The sequence below is a fragment of the Lipotes vexillifer genome, unplaced genomic scaffold, assembly GCF_000442215.2.
Source record: "Lipotes vexillifer unplaced genomic scaffold, Lipotes_vexillifer_v1.1 scaffold713, whole genome shotgun sequence".
Classification (NCBI taxonomy): domain Eukaryota; kingdom Metazoa; phylum Chordata; class Mammalia; order Artiodactyla; family Lipotidae; genus Lipotes; species Lipotes vexillifer.
This window is the reverse complement of record NW_006773157.1, coordinates 61,151-73,826: the sequence shown is the minus strand read 5'-3', so window position 1 is coordinate 73,826 and position 12,676 is coordinate 61,151. Positions and strand designations below refer to the sequence as shown.

Here is a 12,676-nt window from a genome sequence, read left to right as displayed (position 1 = left end):
ACAGGAAAAAAACTGTAAAAAATACAAACACATGGAGGCTAAACAATATGCTACTAAATAACCAAAAGATCACTGAAGAAATCAAAGAGGAAATTAAAAAAATACCTAGAAACAAATGACAATGAAAACACAACAACCCAAAACCTATGGGATGCAGCAAAAGCAGTTCTAAGAGGCAAGTTTATAGCAACACAATCCTACCTCAAGAAACAAGAAACATCTCAAATAAACAACCTAACCTTACACCTAAAGCAATTAGAGAAAGAAGAACAAAAATCCCCAAAGTTAGCAGAAGGAAAGAAATCATAAAAATCAGATCAGAAATAAATGAAAAAGAAATGAAGGAAACAATAGCAAAGATCAATAAAACTAAAAGCTGATTCTTTGAGAAGATAAACAAAATAGATAAACCATTAGCCAGACTCATCAAGAAAAAAAGGGAGAAGACTCAGATCAATAGAATCAGAAATGAAAAAGGAGAGGTAACAACTGACCCTGCAGAAATACAAAAGATCATGAGAGATTACTACAAGCAACTATATGCCGATAAAATGGACAACCTGGAAGAAATGGACAAATTATTAGAAAAGCACAACCTTCCAAGACTGAACCAGGAAGAAATAGAAAATATGAACAGACCAATCACAAGTAATGAATTTGAAACTGTGATTAAAAATCTTCCAACAAACAAAAGTCCAGGACCAGATGGCTTCACAGGCGAATTCTATCAAATATTTAGAGAAGAGCTAACACCTACCCTTCTCAAACTCTTCCAAAAATTGCAGAGGGAGAAACACTCCTAAAGTCATTCTACGAGGCCACCATCACCCTGATACCAAAACCGGACAAAGATGTCACAAAGAAAGAAAACTACAGGCCAGTATCACTGATGAACATAGATGCAAAAATCCTCAACAGAATACTAGCAAACAGAATCCAACAGCACAAAAAGAGATCATACACCATGATCAAGTGGGGTTTATCCCAGGAATGCAAAGATTCTTCAATATACACAAGTCAATCAGTGTGATACACCATATTAACAAACTGAAGGAGAAAAACCATATGATCATCTCAATAGGTGCAGAAAAAGCTTTCAACAAAATTCAACACCCATTTATGATAAAAACTCTCCAGAAAGTAAGCATAGAGAGAACCTACCTAAACATATGAAAGGCCATATATTACAAACCCACAGCAAACATCATTCTTAATGGTGAAAAACTGAAAGCATTTCCTCTAAGATCAGGAACAAGACAAGGCTGTCCAGTCTCAGCACTGTTATTCAACATAGTTTTGGAAGTTTTAGCCTTAGCCACAACAATCAGAGAAGAAAAAGAAATAAAAGGAATCCAAATCGGAAAAGAAGTAAAACTGTCACTTTTTGCAGATGACATGATACTATACATAGAGAATCCTAAGATGCTCCCAGAAAACTACTAGATCTAATCAATGAATTTGGTAGAGTAGCAGGTTACAAAATTAATGCACAGAAATCTCTAGCATTCCTATATACTAATGATGAAAAATCTGAAAGAGAAATTAAGGAAACACTCCCATTTACTACTGTAAAAAAAAGAATAAAATATCTAGGAATAAACCTACCTAAGGAGACAAAAGACCTGTATGCAGAAAATTATAAGACACTGATGAAATAAAGATGATACAAACATATGGAGAGAGATATACTATGTTCTTGGACTGGAAGAATCAATATTGTGAAAATGACTCTACTACCCAAAGCAATCTACAGATTCAGTGCAATCCCTATCAAACTACCAATGGCATTTTTCACAGAACTAGAACAAAAAATTGCACAATTTGTATGGAAACACAAAAGACCCCAAATAGCCAAAACAGTCGTGAGAAAGAAAAATGGAGCTGGAGGAATCAGGCTCCCGGACTTCAGACTATACTAAAACTACAGTAATCAAGACAGTATGGTAGTGGCACAAAAACAGAAATATAGATCAATGGAACAGGATAGAAAGTCCAGAGATAAACCCATGCACATATGGTCACCTTATCTTTAATAAAGGAGGCAAGAGTATACAGTGAAGAAAAGACAGCCTCTTCAATAAGTGGTGCTGGGAAAACTGGACAGCTACATGTAAAAGAATGAAATTAGAACACTTCTGGGAATTCCCTGGTGGCACAGTGGTTAGGAATCCGCCTGCCAATGCAGGGGACACAGGTTTGAGCCCTGGTCCAGGAAGATCCCACATGCCGCGGAGCAACTAAGCCCGTGCACCACAACTACTGAGCCTGTGCTCTAGAGCTCACGAGCCACAACTACTGAACCTGCGTGCTGCAACTATTGAAGTCCATGCACCTAGAGCCCATGCTCCAGAACAAGAGAAGCCACCGCAATGAGTAGCCCGCGCACTGCAACAAAGAGTAGCCCCCGTTCTCCGCAACTAGAGAAAGCCTGCACACAGAAACGAAGACCCCATGCACCCCAAAATAAATAAATAAATAAATAAGATTTAATAAATAAATCTGTTTAAAAAAAACAAAAAAGAACACTTCCTAACACCATACACAAAAATAAACTCAAAATGGATTAAAGACCTAAATGTAAGGCCAGACACTATAAAACTCTTAGAGGAAAACATAGGCAGAACACTCTATGACATAAATCACAGCAAGATCCTTTTTGACCCTCTTAGAGAAATGGAAATAAAACCAAAAATAAACAAATGGGGCCTAATGAAACTTAAAAGCTGTTGCACAGCAAAGGAAACCATAAACAAGATGAAAAGACAACCCTCAGAATGAGAGAACATATTTGCCAACGAAGCAACTGACAAAGGATTAATCTCCAAAATATACAAGCAGCTTATGCAGCTCAATATCAAAAACACAAACAACCCAATCCAAAAATGGGCAGAAGACCTAAATAGACATTTCTCCAAAGAATATATACAGATTGCCAACAAACACATGAAAAGATGCTCAACATAACTAATCATTAGAGAAATGCAAATCAAAAGTACAACGAGGTATCACCTCACACTGGTCAGAATGGCCATCATCAAAAAATCTACAAACAATAAATGCTGGAGAGGGTGTGGAGAAAAGGGTACCCTCTTGCACTGTTGGTGGGAATGTAAATTGATACAGCCCCTATGGAGAACAGTATGGAGGTTCCTTAAAAAACTGAAAATAGAACTACCATATGACCCAGCAATCCCACTACTGGGCATATACCCTGAGAAAACCATAATTCAAAAAGAGTCATGTACCACAATGTTCATTGCAGCAGTATTTACAATAGCCAGGACATGGAAGCAATCTAAATGTCCATCGACGGACGAATGGTTAAAGAAGATGTGGCACATGTATACAATGGAATATTACTCAGCCAGAAAAAGAAATGAAATTGAGTTATTTGTAGTGAGGTGGATGGACCTAGAGTCTGTCATACAGAGTGAAGTAAGTCAGAAAGAGAAACACAAATACCGTATGATAACACATATATATGGAATCTAAAAAAAAAAAAAAAGGTTCTTATGAACCTAGGGGCAGGACATGAATAAAGACACAGACGTAGAGAATGGACTTGAGGACAAGGGGAGGGAAAGGGTAAGCTGGGACGAAGTGAGAGAGTAGCATTGACATATATACACTACCAAATGTAAAATAGATAGCTAGTGGGCAGCAGCTGCATGGCACAGGGAGATCAGCTCGGTGCTTTGTGACCACCTAGAGGGGTGGGATAAGGAGGGTGGGAAGGAGATGCAAGAGTGAGGGAATATGGGGATAGATGTATGCATATAGCTGACTCACTTTGTTATACAGCAGAAACACAACACTGTAAAGCAGTTATACTCCAATAAAGATGTTTAAAAAAAATATGTAGAGGGAATTCCCTGACAATCCAGTGAATTCCAGTGAATCAGGGCTCTGAGCTCTCACTGCTAAGGGCCCGGGTTCGATCCCTGGTAGGGGAACTAAGATTTTGCATGCTGCATGGTATGGCTAAAAAAAAAAAAAAAAAAAGTTAAAAAAAAATTGTGTAGGTAGAAAATTCAAAATAATCTACACACAATTATTAGAGTTAATGAGAGAGTCAAGTGAGGTTGCCAGATATAAGGTCCTATAGAAGAGTCAGTTGCATTTGTATAAAACGTGAATGCACAATTAGGACATGCAATTTTAAAAATTAACAAAAGATACATCTTTAGTAGAAAAATGTAACAATTGAAAAATAATAAAGAAGACCTAAACATAGACAAATCATGTCCATGAGTAAGATGAAACTTCAATTCTCCCTCAATAATTTATGGATTAAATTCAGATCCAATAGGGATTTTCATGAAAATCAACAAGGCAATTCTAAACATTTTTGGAAGGACAAAGGATAGCCAAGTTAGTTCTGGAAAGAAAACCAAAGAGGGGAATTATGCCTGTGTTATAAACCCACAGGAATTAGGATATGTGATGTTAGCTCAGGGATAGATAAATTAGACCCATGGAATAGAATAGAGAGCCCAGAACGTTTATGGCATTGATTGTGGTAACATTTTCATGGGTCTGTACTTAACTCCAAACTCAGGTTGCACACATTAAACATATGCAGCTCTTTGTATGTCAATCAGACCTCAACAGAGTGATGTGAAAAAAAAAATAGTGTAGAAACATTCCCATGCATGTAAGGAAAGATGATGTATGTCAGAGCTGTCACTGCAGATCAGTGGGGAAAAAGACATCAATCAATAAATAGTGTAGGGCTACCCTGGTGGCGCAGTGGTTGAGAGTCCGCCTGCTGATGCAGGGGACACGGGTTCGTGCCCCGGCCTGGGAGGATCCCACATGCCGCGGAGATCCATGGCCGCTAAGCCTGCGCATCTGGAGCCTGTGCTCCGCAATAGGAGAGGCCACAACAATGAGGGGGCCGCGTACCACAAAAAAAAAAAAAATAGTGCTGGTGGATGGTACTAGTGATTCATTCAATAAACATTCAGTGACAACACCAAAAAAACAAACAAACAAACAAATGGTGCTGGTGCCGTGGGACAACTAAGCCCAGGCGCCGCAACTACTCAGCCCATGTGCTCTGGAGCTCGTGCGCCACAACTATAGAGCACGCACAACTAGAGAGCCCGTGTGCTGCAACCAAGACTTAAAGCAGCCAAATAAATAAATAAATATTAAAAAAAATAAAAACCATTACTCTGATATGAAAATAACCTTTAAAAAAACAATAGTGCCGGGCAATTGTTATCATTTTGGGGGGGAGATAAAAATGATCCACACTTCACATTCTATACAAAAATTCAGTTCCTGGTGAATCAAGGACTTAAATATGAAAGACATAACTTTAAAAGATATAGAATTGCTTTAATAATTTGAGATAATTATTTATTAAATAAAACACACCGAAAAAGCACAAATCACAATAAAAAAATTTTAAAGAGATCAATCTGACATTAAAATTTAGACCAGCTCACCAGGAGACACTATAAGAAAAATGGACAGGGGGCTTCCTTGGTGGCATAGTGGTTAAGAATCCTCTTGCTACTGTAGGGGGCACCGGTTCCAGCCCTGGTCCGGGAAGATCCTACCTGCCAGGGAGCAATTAGACCCGTGCGCCACAACTACTGAGCCTGTGGTCTAGAGCCCGCAAGCCACAACTACTGAGCCCTCGTGGCACAAACTACTAAAGCTCGCACACCTGGAGCCCGTGGTCCGCCACAAGAGAAGCCACCGCAAGGACAAGGAAGCACACCGCAACGAAGAGTAGCCCTCACTCGCTGCAACTAGAGAAAGCCCGCGCGCAGCAACGCACACCCAACGCAGCCAAAAATATATAAATTAATTTAAAAAAGAAAAACACTACTGTAAAACAATTTCATGATTACCAGATGAACAAAACTTAAAGTCTGAGCATACCAACGGCCAGTATGGCCGAGAGGCAATGAGAATATGCATAGACCATTGGAGGAAGTGTAAACACTATGGGGAAAAATTATTACACCTGCCTGCCCTGAGAACCTGCAACTCCTTTGCACACTCTAGGAACGCACCAGGAGTAACATTATTATTATTTTTAAAGCAGTCTTTATTCTTCTAAAGATTCCCTTTTTTAAACTTCTTTTGACTGCGTCCGTCGAGTCTCCGTCGTGACACACAGAATCTTCGTATAAGGGTGCAGGATTTTTCGTTGTTGCAGACAGCATATAGGATCTTACTTCCGTCTCCACCGATCAAACCTGTTTCCCTTGCATTGCAAGGCAGATTTCACTGGACCACCAGTTTAAGTCCCAGAGATAACATTCTTCTAATAACCAAAACTTGGAAGAAGCAAAACAAACTAAGCAATTCTAAATCCAAGAAACAAGATCTACGGACTGTGTCTTGTAAGTACACTGTAATGCCACAGAGCTGAGCTGTCCAGTACTACCACCCCCCACAAACGCCTCTTGCGCTCTTAAGAAGGTGACTAGTCGTAATTTAAGTGTACTGAGCATAACACACGCAACGCATTCCAGAGTCCTCGTAAAACAAAGAACCAAGAAACTGCTTCCCAGGAGATCAGCTCTGCTTTGTGACCGCCCGGAGGAGTGGGATAGGGAGGGTGGGAGGGAGGGAGACGCAAGAGAGAAGAGATATGCGGACATATGTATATGTATAACTGATTCACTTTGTTATATAGCAGAAACTGACACACCATTGTAAAGCAATTATACGCCAATAAAAAAAACTGCTCCCCATTTTTTCACGTTGATTACACGTGTCAACGATAAACAGATTTATTGGATTAAACAAAACACGCTCTTCTTTCTTACTTAAATCCACCCCTGAAGAAATGGAAAGTGAGTCTACGAACACTTGACACCACTTAACAACAACATCAAAAAAAAAACCAGTAGGTGCCTCAGTGCTATAACCGTTTTCTACCGGTAATGTAAACACCTGGAATATCCCCGTTTAAGTTTGAATTTTTTTGGAACAATGGCAGTTTCAAAAAACGTAAAACGCGGAAGAAAATATTTTAAATCCACAGTGACCAGACTGCAATCGGAACTATATTGATTGTTTGATGACAGCCTCCCTATCAAAACATTACTGTTTGCGGAAACTCACACAAAGCCAAAACACGGAAACACAGGTTAGCAAACGTGCCCCCTCAATGAGTCTCACTTTATGACATGTTTTAGTAGCCTTGCCGAAACAAGGCCTCAAAAAATTGGTTTAAAACTCAGAGTTGTTCCTCTCCACGGAAATCTTTAGTAAAAGGCGAAAGATTTATACGATCTGAAGAGAAACCAGAGTATGAGAAACGTTTTTGTAACTCACACCTGGGGTAAGAGAAACTCCTAGAACACTGATAGTGGCTAGTTAACACCAAGATCCAGTGCCTGAACAAAAATTTCTAGACTAGTCTGTAAATAAAGGGTCCAATTTTAGAAAATATAAGTAGAAGATAGTTTAAAATTTTGCCATTTTAAACTTGTACTATGTGCAGTGCACTGTGGGTATGCAAATAAGGCAAGCCCGCGTCCTTTCCGTTCGGGAAAGATCTTAGTATTCACACAGTGCCCTTGCGTCACCACTAGGCGGCGAAGCGGAGGATTGGCAGGCTGGCATCCACACGCCGGACTGATCAGAGACCCAGGTTTTATGTTTTGTACATTTGTACGTCTGAGTTTGATTTCTGTTAAAGACTTTGCTGTTAAACTGGAAAAGAAAAAAATAGCAAGTAAGTAATCGGCATAAAATTCAGCACCGCGGTTTCTCCTTTTGGTGGAGTGAAGGCATTCGGGAATTTTAAAATTTGACAATTTCCTTTTTCTTAAAATGAGTGGTGGGAGCACAGGTGTTTTGTCTGTTTTGCACCGTGCACGTCTGGGATGTACACTCTAGAATATTATGCCGTTTGTGAAAACTTCGTAGCGGTGTCCTCTTTAAAATTGCAGCTTGCGGAATTCCCTGGCGGTCCAGTGGTTAGGACTCGGAGCTTTCACTTCCTGGGCGGGGTTCCATCCCTGGTGGGGGAACTAAGATCCCTTAAGCTAATAGGCAAAAAAAAAAAAAAAAAAGAGATTGCGCCCTCCACTCGGTTTCAGGTTTCCTGCCTCTTCATCTGATGCTACTTATGGCGATGAAATCTTGTATTTCAGTTTCAGACCTTGAGTCTCATCCTGTGTTTTTAAAATGAGCTGTACTCTCCTCAGCGGTGCTCAGCTGCTGGGTCGCCCGGCCTACACAGACTCCTTCTTAACTATTGTAGTAACTGAACCATCTTGGGAAAGGAAACTGAAGCTCCTTTCGTTTTTTTCTGTCATCTTGTGTCAATGTTCCACTTCCCAACTTTGACACCTTCTCTGAGCTGTCATGTTTGTTTGCATTTCTTTTTGCTGGTTCTTTTGCTAACAAGTCGATCACGTTTGACATATATTTGATTTAAATTTGTCTAATACATTTTAAAAACAGCTTTTGAGGGGATATAATCCACTTACCATAAAGTTCACCAATTTAAGGTGTACAATTCAATGGTTTTAGCATATTCACAGAATTGTGCGATCATCACAGTCTAGTGGGGTTTTTTAGTTTTTTTTTTTTTTTAGATTTTTTTGGCCTTCCCCACGGGGCATGTGGCATCTTAGTTCCCCCAACAGGGACGGAACCTGCCCCTCCTGCAGTGGAAGCTCAGAGTCTTAACCACTGGACCACCAGGAAAGTCCCCACAGTGTAGTTTTAGAACATCTTCATCAACCCAAAAAGAAACTGTACCCATTAGCAGTTATTCCCCATCTTCCCCATCCCTCAGCCTCTACCAAACACTAACCTACTTTCTGTCTGCACCTACTCTGGACATTTCATATAAATGGAAGCATAAAACCTGTGGCTTTTTGTGACTGGCTTCTTTCACTTAGCATAATGTTTGTGAGATTCATTCACGCCTACATTTGTTTTGATACTCTTTTCCATTCTTGCTGTATTTCACAGAGTAATGGGGAGTTAAAGACCCATGGAGATGCAGGGGTCCAGCACTACAATGATAGCTATTTACCTCACAGGGCTTGGCCTGGGGCTAAGGCACTGAGGGGACAGGAAAGGAGCAACTCTCTGAAGAGTGTTTCCCTGCTCCGAGATTGTAGGGGACCTTTGGTCTCCTTCATTCTAGAAGGTCCTGGGCAGCTTTCACTGGTTAGAGGACCACAAGGAAGGTTAACTTTTTTTTTTTTTTAAGTAAAGAGCTACTTTTCACAGTGGGTATTCAATTAATAGCACTCATTACTTTTATTTATTTATTAAATTTTAATTTATTTTTGGCTGCATTGGGTCTTCATTGCTGCGTGCTGGCTTTCTCTAGTTGCGACGAGTTGGGGCTACTCTGTTGTGGTGCATGGGCTTCTCATTGCGGTGGCTTCTCTTGTTGCAGAGCACGGGCTCTAGGCACATGCGCTTCAGTAGTCGTGGCACGCGGGCACAGTAGTTGTGGCTTGCGGGCTCTAGAGAACAGGCTCAGCACTTGTGGTGCACAGGCTTAGTTGCTCTGCGGCATGTGGGATCTTCGCGGACCAGGGCTCGAACCTGTGTCCCCTGCATTGGCAGGCAGATTCTTAACCACTGCGCCGCCAGGGAAGTCCCTAGCTTTGCCGGTTCTTGTGGATTGTTCTCTGGTTCCTATTTGTTGTAGCTGAATTCCAGAGGCCACAGCTACAAGTGGCAGGTCTGAGAGTTGGAACGACACCTAACCCTTTCAGATTTTGCAGTGGAGAAGCTCGCTTCTGTGGAAGGTGAACTGAGCCTCTAGGTCTCAGCTCTTGTCCCTTGCTCATTTCTGTTGCAACGTCTATTTGCCACAAGGAGGTGCTGCTCCCCTTTTAGTGTTCAATTCCGGCCACAAGGCCCACCTCTTTTTTTTTTTTTTTTTTTTTTTTTTTTTCAGTACGTGGGCCTCTCACTGCTGTGGCCTCTCCCCTTGCACAGCACAGGCTCCGGACACGCAGGCTCAGCGGCCATGGCTCACGGGCCTAGCCGCTCTGCGGCATGTGGGATCCTCCCGGACCGGGGCACGAACCCGTGTCCCCCGCACGGGCAGGCGGACTCCCAACCACTAGCGCCACCAGGGAAGCCCAAGGCCCACCTCTTAAGGACAGGGATTCCAACGTTTTCTCTCAGGCCTCACTGAAAGAATTTTGAAACTGTTTCTCTTGCACATTTTAAAGATCATATGTACAGTTTTCGTAAGATAACTTACAACATGATATGTTTAAATAGATGCAAAAGATGAATATTGTGCATTGTAAATATTGATACTCTAAATTGTTACATCACTTAATTTTTTTTACATCATTATTGGAGAATAATTGCTTTACAATGTTGTATTAGTTTCTGCTATATAACAAAGTGAATCAGCTATACACATACATATATCCCCATATCTCCTCCCTCTTGCGTCTCCCTCCCACCCACCCTATCCCACGCCTCTAGGTGGACACAAAGCCCCGAGCTGATCTCCCTGTGCTATGCGGCTGCTTCCCACTAGCTATCTGTTTTACTTTTGGTAGTGTATATATGTCAATGCTACTCTTTCACTTTGTCCCAGCTTAACCTTCTCCCTCCCTGTGTCCTCAAGTCCATTCTCTACATCTGTCTTTATTCCTGTTCTGCCCCTGTTACATCACTTTAAATTGTAACCAGTGGAAGGTAAATACCGAAGAAATTGGATACCTACCGTTTGTAATTATTTTTTAATAAATAAATTAATTTATTTATTGGCTGCGTTGGGTCTTCGTTGCTGCACACGGGCTTTCTCTAGTTATAGCGAGCGGGGGCTACTCTTCGTTGTGGTGCGCGGGCTTCTCATTGCGGTGGCTTCTCTTGTTTCGGAGCACAGGCGCTAAGCACGCGGGCTTAGTTGTGGCTCGCGGGCTCTAGAGCGCAAGCTCAGTAGTTGTGGCACACGGGCTTAGTTGCTCCGCGGCATGTGGGATCTTCCCAGACCAGGGCTTGAACCTGTGTCCCCTGCATTGGCAGGCGGATTCTTAACCACTGTACCACCAGTGAAGTCCCTGTAATGTCTTTTTTTTTTAAGTTTTTGCATAATTCCTTTTGATTCTTGAACTTTTTTTCCCGCTTCCATTTCCCCAAGAATTTAATACAATTACATTTTTATACCTGAAAGTATTTTATTGATCACCCAATCATATTCTTCTATGACAAAATAAGTACATTAATTGAATTTTAAAACTTTTTTCACATCCTTTAATCCTTTCAAATCCTTAAAAAATTTTAAAAATATTTATTATTTAGGCTGCTCTGGGTCTTAGTTGCAGCACGTGGGATCTTCGTTGTGGCATGTTTAGTTGCAGCATGTGGACTCTTAGTTGTGGCATGCAGACTCTTAATTGTGGCGTGCATGCAGGATCCAGTTCCCCACCCAGTGATCGAACCTGGACCCCCTGCTTGAGAAGTGTGGATTCTTACCCACTGGACCATCAGGGAAGTCCCTGAACTTAAAATTTTATGCACTAATGTTTTTCTTCTGGATTGACTTATTACAGTTATTAGTACATGCTTGATCAATACAACATAAATATATTACAACTTTTGATAATTATTAAACATAAAAGTGTCGGGACTTCCCTGGTGGTCCAGTGGGTAAGACTCTGCACTCCCAATGCAGGGGGCCCAGGTTCAATCCCTTGTCAGGGAAGTAGATCCCTCATGTAGGCCACAACTAAAGATCCCGCACACTGCAACGAAGTTCCCACATGCTGCAACTAGCACCCAGAGCAGCCAAAATGAATAAATATTTAAATAAATAAATAAAGTTTCCAAGAGATACTTTCCACCTCTTACATTGGCAGAGAACAACAAAAGAAAAAATTTAAAAAAAAAGTCATTGTGTTGGAACAGCATTTCTTAATTAGATGGATGCGTAGTATTGGGTTGGTCAAAGAGTTAGTTCGGGGTTGTAACATCTTACGGAAAAAGCCGAATGAAGTTTTTGGCCAGCCCAATACTTATTGCTAGAGAAGACAGAGTTCAGTTTCAATGCTTCCCCCCACCCCCGTTTTTATAGCTGTAACCTGAGAAAGCTTTTCCCCATAAATCAGTAGATGGAAGGGGTTTCAACAGTGTCACTCACTACTGTGACCAAATAGAACTTGGGGCTGCTCGCCCATGCCTCCAGTAATTCCCCTGACACTCGGTTCTGGTGAAGGAAAGTGCAGCATTCATTGCAGGGCGCCAAGCAAGGAATCCAGGTAGTTAAGGCCTGATGGTTTTCAGGAAAATGTTTCTAAAGACAGGGTGCAGGAGAGGGTTAATCAGCTGTGGACATTCTTCTGATTGGTTGGTGGTGAAGTAATAGGGAATCAACATCATCAATCTTCAGGCGGTTCCAACACAGCTGGGGTCTATGTACTTGTGGTTAGCATACAGTTAACTTCTTTTTTCTGATGGGGATTTCAGTCTCTGCAAAACAGCTCAAAGAATATAGCTCAGAATATTATCTGTAGACCTTGAGGGGGAACTAAAAGTCCTTGACTTTGTTTAATAGCTGAACAATTTTTTTGTTTTGCTTGACTGTTTTCCCTTGTTTCTGCATTTTCTCACTTCTCTGCTTAAGTTTATTATTTGGAACTTCCGGAAGGCCTAGGAGGCTAAAGTTTTTCTACAAACAGGAAGCAGGCAGAGGACACTGTGTGTGTGTGTG

General features: G+C 41.2%; 1 non-coding gene across 1 annotated transcript; it reads left to right on the top strand.

Moving 5' to 3' along the window:
* The first annotated feature begins 11,598 nt into the window (after nucleotides 1-11,598).
* TRNAG-CCC (transfer RNA glycine (anticodon CCC)) lies at nucleotides 11,599-11,671 on the top strand. The gene has a single exon. It is a non-coding gene; the product is annotated as a tRNA-Gly (tRNA).
* Nucleotides 11,672-12,676: the final 1,005 nt, after the last annotated feature.